We start from the raw sequence: 6949 nt of genomic DNA on the forward strand, positions 1-6949 counted from the left end.
GGCTCAAAGGGTGGGGACATGAGCCTGTTGAGGACCAGATTGAGGTCCCAGGTAGGAGTCGGATGACGCACCTGGGGGTAGAGACGGTCAAGGCCCTTTCTGAATCGGGTAGTCAACGGATGAGAGAAAAGCGTATATCCTCCCTCACCGGGGTGGAAAGCGGAGATGGCCGCTAAGTGCACCTTTAGAGAGGACAGTGCAAGGCCTTGCTGTTTCAGCGACCAGAGATAGTCAAGGACCATCGGGAGAGGAAGCTCCGAAGGAATAGCATTGCGCGCTTGAGCCCAGCAAGAGAAGCGCTTCCACTTGGCCAGGTAGGTAGAGCGAGTGGAAGGCTTTCTGCTGCTCAATAAAACATGCTGCACGGGAGCAGAGCAATGCAATTCCGACTGGTCTAGCCATGCAGGAGCCACGCTGTGAGGTGGAGGGCCGTCAGGTCTGGGTGACGGAGAGTGCCGTGATCTTGGGTTATAAGATCCGGGTGAAGCGGCAGAGGAATTGGGCTGGCCACCGACAGACGGAGCAGTGTGGTGAACCAGTGTTGCCTGGGCCACGCTGGCGCGATTAAAATGAGACGTGTTTTGTCCCGTCGGAGCTTCAGCAGGACTCTGTGGATGAGGAGGAACGGGGGAAAGGCGTAGAGCAGATGACGAGTCCATGGAAGGAGAAACGCGTCTGACAGAGAGCCCGGTGACAGGCCTTGAAAGGAGCAAAACTCTTGGCATTTGCGGTTTGATCGGGATGCAAACAGGTCTATCTGGGGAAATCCCCACTGTTGGAAAATGGCATGAGCGATGTCCGCTCTCAGCGACCACTCGTGGCAGAGAAAGGATCTGCTCAGGTGATCCGCGACAGTGTTCTTGACGCCGGGAAGGAACAACGCCACCAGATGTATCGAGTGGGCTATGCAGAATTCCCACAGTAGCATCGCCTCATGGCAGAGGGGGGAAGAGCGGGCCCCGCCTTGCTTGTTGATATAGTACATGGCTGTTGTGTTGTCCGTAAAGACTGAGACACAACGGCTGCGGAGGCGAGGTTGGAACGTCTGGCATGCCAGGCGCACTGCACGTAGCTCCCTGACGTTGATGTGCAGGTTCAACTCCTGCACCGACCAAAGGCCCTGAGTACGAAGATCGCCGAGATGAGCTCCCCATCCGAGGGACGAGGCGTCCGTTGTCAGGGAAAGGGAAGGTTGAGGAGGATGGAATGGGACCCCTGCACATACGTGTGATGGGGTCAGCCACCAGTCCAGGGATTGAAGGAAGCTCGTTGGAATGGTGAGCAGGGTATCCAGAGGGTCCCTGTGCGGACGGTATAGCGAGTTGAGCCACAACTGGAGGGGGCGGAGGCAGAGCCTGGCATACGGAGTTACGTGCCTGCAAGCCACCATGTGACCGAGGAGGTGGAGACAAGTGCGGGCCGAGGAAGGTAGGCTCTGGCTAGAGAAGAGTCCAGGGTCGCGCCAATAAAGTCCAACCTCTGAGTGGGTACTAAGGCGGACTTCTCTACGTTGAGAACCAGGCCCAGACGCGTGAATAAATCTTTGATCACTGCCACATGTTGCTGGACTGTGGCCTGCGAGTCCCCCCTGATCAGCCAGTCGTCTAGGTAGGGAAAAACGCAGATGCCGCGCCAACGGAGGTGGGCGGCGACAACGGCCATGCACTTCGTAAACACCCTTGGGGCCGTGGAGAGGCCGAAGGGGAGGACCGCAAACTGGAAGTGAAGGTAAGTGATTGTAAATCGGAGGAAACGTCTGTGTGGTGGAAAGATGGCAATATGAAAATAAGCGTCCTTCATATCGAGGGCGGCATACCAGTCTCCCGGATCCAATGTAGGAATAATGGTCCCCAGGGATACCATGCGGAACTTCAATTTCAGCATGTATTTGTTGAGTTCTCGCAGGTCGAGGATGGGCCGGAGGCCCCCTTTGGACTTGGGGATCAAAAAATAACGGGAATAAAACCCTTTGCCCCTTTCCCTCTCCGGAACCTTCTCTATCGCTCCGATAGCGAGGAGCGAGTGCACCTCTTGCAAGAGGAGTTGCTCGTGAGAGGGGTCCCTGAGGAGGGACTGGGAAGGAGGGTGGGAAGGTGGGGGTGAAACGAATTGGAGTTGGTAACCACGTTCCACAGTGCGTAGGACCCAGGCATCGGTGGTCAGCCGGGCCCACGCCGGGAGGAAATGGGAAAGACGGTTGGAAAAAGGCAGGGAGGGATCTGGAGAAAGATCTGGTATGCCGTCCCCGGGCACATCTTCAAAAGGACGGTTTAGGCCCCGCTGGTTTGGAAGGGGCCCGCCCTTGGGACGGTTGGTGGCCAGGTTGCCATCTACGTCCCCCTCGACCTCCGTCACCGACCAGAGTCCTGCCTGTAGCAAGGCATATAGTAAGGCTGGTTAAGCTGGGGCCGGAACGGACGCCTCTGGGTCGCAGGGGTATGCATCCCCAAAGTACGGATAATGATCCTATTGTCCTTTAGGTTCTGGAGTCTGGAGTCCGTCTTGTCGGAGAACAGAGCCTTGGAGTCAAAAGGAAGGTCCTGAATGGTGTACTGTACTTCAGGGGGAAGCGTGGAACTCTGGAGCCAAGAGATCTGGCGCATGGTAACGCCCGAGGTTATAGTACGCGCCCCTGAGTCAGCTGCGTCCAAGGAGGCTTGTAACGAAGTGCGCGCTACCTTTTTACCTTCCTCTACGAAGGCTGCGAACTCCTGTCGTGAGTCCTGAGGTAGGAGTTCTTTGTACTTTTCTACCTCAGCCCATGTGTCATGTCCGTAACAGCTCAACAAGGCCTGCTGGTTAGCCACTCGGATCTGCAGGGCACTAGCAGAGTAGACCTTGCGACCAAGCAAGTCCATTCGCCTGGCTTCCTTCGATTTAGGAGCCGGGCCTTGCTGGCCGTGGCGTTCTTTATCGTTGACAGATTGGACCACCAACGACGAGGGGATAGGGTGGACATACAAATACTCATATCCCTTGGAAGGGACCATATACTTGCGTTCCACCCCCCTGGCTGTGGGCGCAATAGAGGACGGAGTCTGCCATAAGCTATCAGCAGTTGCCTGGATAGTTTTAATGAAAGGGAGGGCTATGCAGGTTGGGGCGTCCGCTGACAAAATGGTCACTATCGGATCGTCCACTTCCGATACCTCCTCAGCCTGTAGGTCCATACGCAAGGCCACCCTACGAAGAAGCTCCTGGTGTGCCCGTAAGTCAATTGGAGGGGGACCTGCAGACGACGATCCCGCCACCGCCTCATCCGGGGAGGAGGAAGAAGAAGATACCCCGGGAATGATGGTATCCCGCTCAGCGTCTGGGACCTGGGAAGGTTCCTGTTCCAGAGGTTCGTGAGCAGGCTGATTACCTTCCTCTACGAATGATGGTACCTCAGTGTCAACTGGGGGGCGGCTTATCGTAGCCTCTGGGATGCGTGGCTCGTGTGGTATGGTGCGCGTGGTAGGCACAGGAGCGCCTGGGGCTTGATGGTAGGCCCAAGGGGTCCAATAACCCCCTTGATGAGGGTCCTGGTCCGCATAGTGGGACTGCTGGAAGACTCCCGAAGGGACCTGAGGGTCATGTTCGTCGACGCAATAGCTGTCGGCATGTGAAGAGGCCAACGCGTGCCTGGAGGGCCAGGGAGGAGCGGATAAACCCTGTGCTGAAGTGCCAACTGATCGCGTTTCCCGCCTTTGTGGCGACCGGTGCTGGGAGGCATCCCAACAGCAAGAGCGGGAGCGAGAACGGGACCTCCGACCGGCGCGGTGCCGGGAGATCGACCGGGACCTCCACGCTCGGTGCCGAGAGCGGCTTCGTGAGTAGTGGCGGCCGTAGCGGTACCGCGATCCGGAACGGTGCTGGGAGCGACGAGTCGGAGAGCAGGAGAATGACCGGTGCCGCGAGTCTGACCGGTGCCGCGTAGTCGAGCGGTGCTGGGACTGCGATCGGCGTTGCGATCAGCATCTGGAGTGAGATCGGTGTCGGGACCGTGAGCGCTCGTGAGACTGGGAGCGGGATCGGTGCCGGTCGGACTCGGTGCCGGCAGGTGGTTTGAGCATTGACGGCTTGCCCATGGAACGGGGCGCCCGCACCAGCAGAGCTGGGGGCTTAGGCACAGCCGGGTCCGTCAAAGCAATAAGGTCCCGCGCCGCTGCAAAGGTCTCCGGAGTCGACGGCAATGGGATCTCTACCGCAGCAGGTGCCAGACTCGACAGCCTCTGAGGGGCCGGACTCGACGGTGCCGGCAGAAGCGTCTGTGCCGGAGCAGCCGGTGCCGCAGCAGATTGGGCACTTAGAAGACAAGTGTGACTCTCCCAGGCACTTTAAACAGGAGCTATGTGGATCCCCTGTAGGCATAGGCCTGCGGCAGGCCGAACACGGCTTGAAACCCGGGGAGCCGGGCATGCGCTCCGGTCCCGGGTGCGGGTGGGGGCTAATCCCCGAACCCGCTAACTATCAAACACTAGACTGATGAAAAACTACTAAAAACAAGAAAACCTAAGACTAAGATATCAACTATGTACAATTTTTACAGAGAAGAACTATGAGGAAGCTAGGGAAGCGGAGGTCAAGCAAGCTGCACTCCACTGTTCCAACGACCGAGAGGGGCGGTAAGAAGGAACTGAGGGTCGGGTGGGTCGGCTGAGGTATATATGCGGTGCCGTTATGGCGCCACTCCAGGGGGTGCTCAGCCGACCCACTGGGGTTGCTAGGGTAAAAATCTTCCGACGAACGTGCACGCGGCGCACGCACACCTAACTGGAATGGATATGAGTAATCACTCGAAGAAGAATATGAGATGCTCTCTCGGGGGAGAAGCGCATGGGAATCACTGTATGGAAGCTGGCAACTCCAGACTGCTCCCAGTCAGTCATGAATCAGTTTGGAGTTGAGAAGTCCACTGTGGGAGTTGCATTCACACAAGTGTGCATGACCATTAATCACATCCTGCCAAGAAGGACTGTGACTCTGGGAAATGTGTGTGAAATAGTTAATGGATTTGCGGCAATGGGATTCTCTAACTGTGGCAGAGTGACAGATGGCATGCATATCCCATTTCTGGCCCCGGACCATCTTGTGACAGAGTACATCAATAGAAAGAGCTACTTCTCTATGGTATTGCAGGCACTGGTGGATCACTGGGGTCGTTTCACTGCTATCAATTTGGGGTGGTCAGGGACGGCACATGACGCACATATCTTCAGGAACACTGGAATGTATAGCAAGCTGCAAGCAGGGACTTTCTTTCCAGACCAGAAGATTCAAATGGGGATGGTGAAATGCCCATAGTGAGCCTGGGAGACCCAACCTACCTCTTACTCCCATGGCTCAAGAAGCCGTACACCAGAAACCTTGATAGCAGCAAGGAGCGCTTCAACAAAAGGCTCAGCAGGTGCAGAATGACCATTGAATGTGCCTTTGACAGATTAAAGGCTCATTGGCGCTGCCTTTTTGGCGGGTTAGACCTCAATGAGGAAAATATTCCCATGGTCATAGCAGCCTGCAGTGCTCGGCCTAACATTTCTGAAGCTAAGGGGGAAAAGTTCCCCCAGGAGTGGAGCGTTGAGGTGGCTCGCCTGGCGGCTGACTTTGAGTAGCCAGATACTAGGATATTAAAGGGACTCAACGGGGGACTATTTGAATCAGGGAGGCTTTGAAGTAGCATTTTGACAATGAGCCCCAGTAATGTGTCTTTCTATAATGCATTCAGCAAGGCTTTGTTTACTTGCCGCCTGGAATGACCCTTGTAATGACTGCTTCTTGAGCGTGATTAGTTGTCTGCAAATATGCCAATTGCCTCTGTGTATGAATTCCAGCACCAACCAGTGTGTGTAGGAGAAAAAGATTCATTTTCTATGAGTACATTTTTATTAAACAGCAACAACCAATACACAGAATTCGATGTATTGCAAGGGAAATGACACTGAGGAGCACTCTCTTAAGGAGGCTCTCATAGCACTTTGTAGGTCCAGCTGTCATTAGGCAACCTGTTTGAAGCGGTGGAGTGAAAGGGGTACTGCAATGGCCTGGGAAAATGCAAGGGATGTGTGTGGGGAATTTGGGAAGTGGAGGGCATGGCACTGCACGCAGTTCTGTATAGTCTCTCTAATCTCTTGGAGCATTTCACAATCACCATGGTCATCCTACTCAGGTGGCTGGTAGTATATTCCTACTGATATATTCTTATTATTCAAGGATGGCATTTCTATCCCTAGAGATTCTATTATACAGTTTGATTACTATATTTAATTTTCATATACAGAGACACTCCCCCCCCAGCACAACTTACTCTGTCATTCCTATATATTTTGAACCCTAGTATTACCATGTACCATTGATTATCATCATTCCACCAGGTTTCTATGACGTCTATTATATCAATACCCTCATTTAATACCAGGCACTCAAGGTCACCCATCTTATTATTTCGAATTCTAGCATTTGTATGCAAGTACTTATAAAATTAGTCACTTTTTAGCTGTCTGCCATTGTGATGTAATTGAATGGGATTCTTTTTCATTTGACTGTTTCTCTTCAGTTCCCACCTGTACTTGATCAACTTCTATTCTCCCATTTTTACTAGGATGTAGAGAATCCTCGTTAATATATCCTCCCATAAGGAATGTCTCTCTCTGAACCATATGCTCCTCCGCATCTGTTGGCTTTCCCCCATCCTTTAGTTTAAAAGCTCCTCTACAAACTTTTTAATTTTATCTGCCAGCAATCTGGTTTTGTTTTGGTTTAGGTGGAGCCCATCCTTCCTGTATAGGCTCCTCCTTTCCCAAAAGGCTCCTCAGCTCCTAATAACCCAAAGTCCTCCTCCCTATGCCATTGTCTCATTCACACACTGAGACCCTGCAGCTCTGCCTGTTTAACTGGCCTTACGCATGGAACTGGAAGCATTTCAGAGAATGTTATCATGGAGGTCATGGACTTCAATCTTCAAGCTGTG

This window comes from Mauremys reevesii, linkage group 1 (genome assembly GCF_016161935.1).
Source record: "Mauremys reevesii isolate NIE-2019 linkage group 1, ASM1616193v1, whole genome shotgun sequence".
Taxonomy (NCBI): domain Eukaryota; kingdom Metazoa; phylum Chordata; order Testudines; family Geoemydidae; genus Mauremys; species Mauremys reevesii.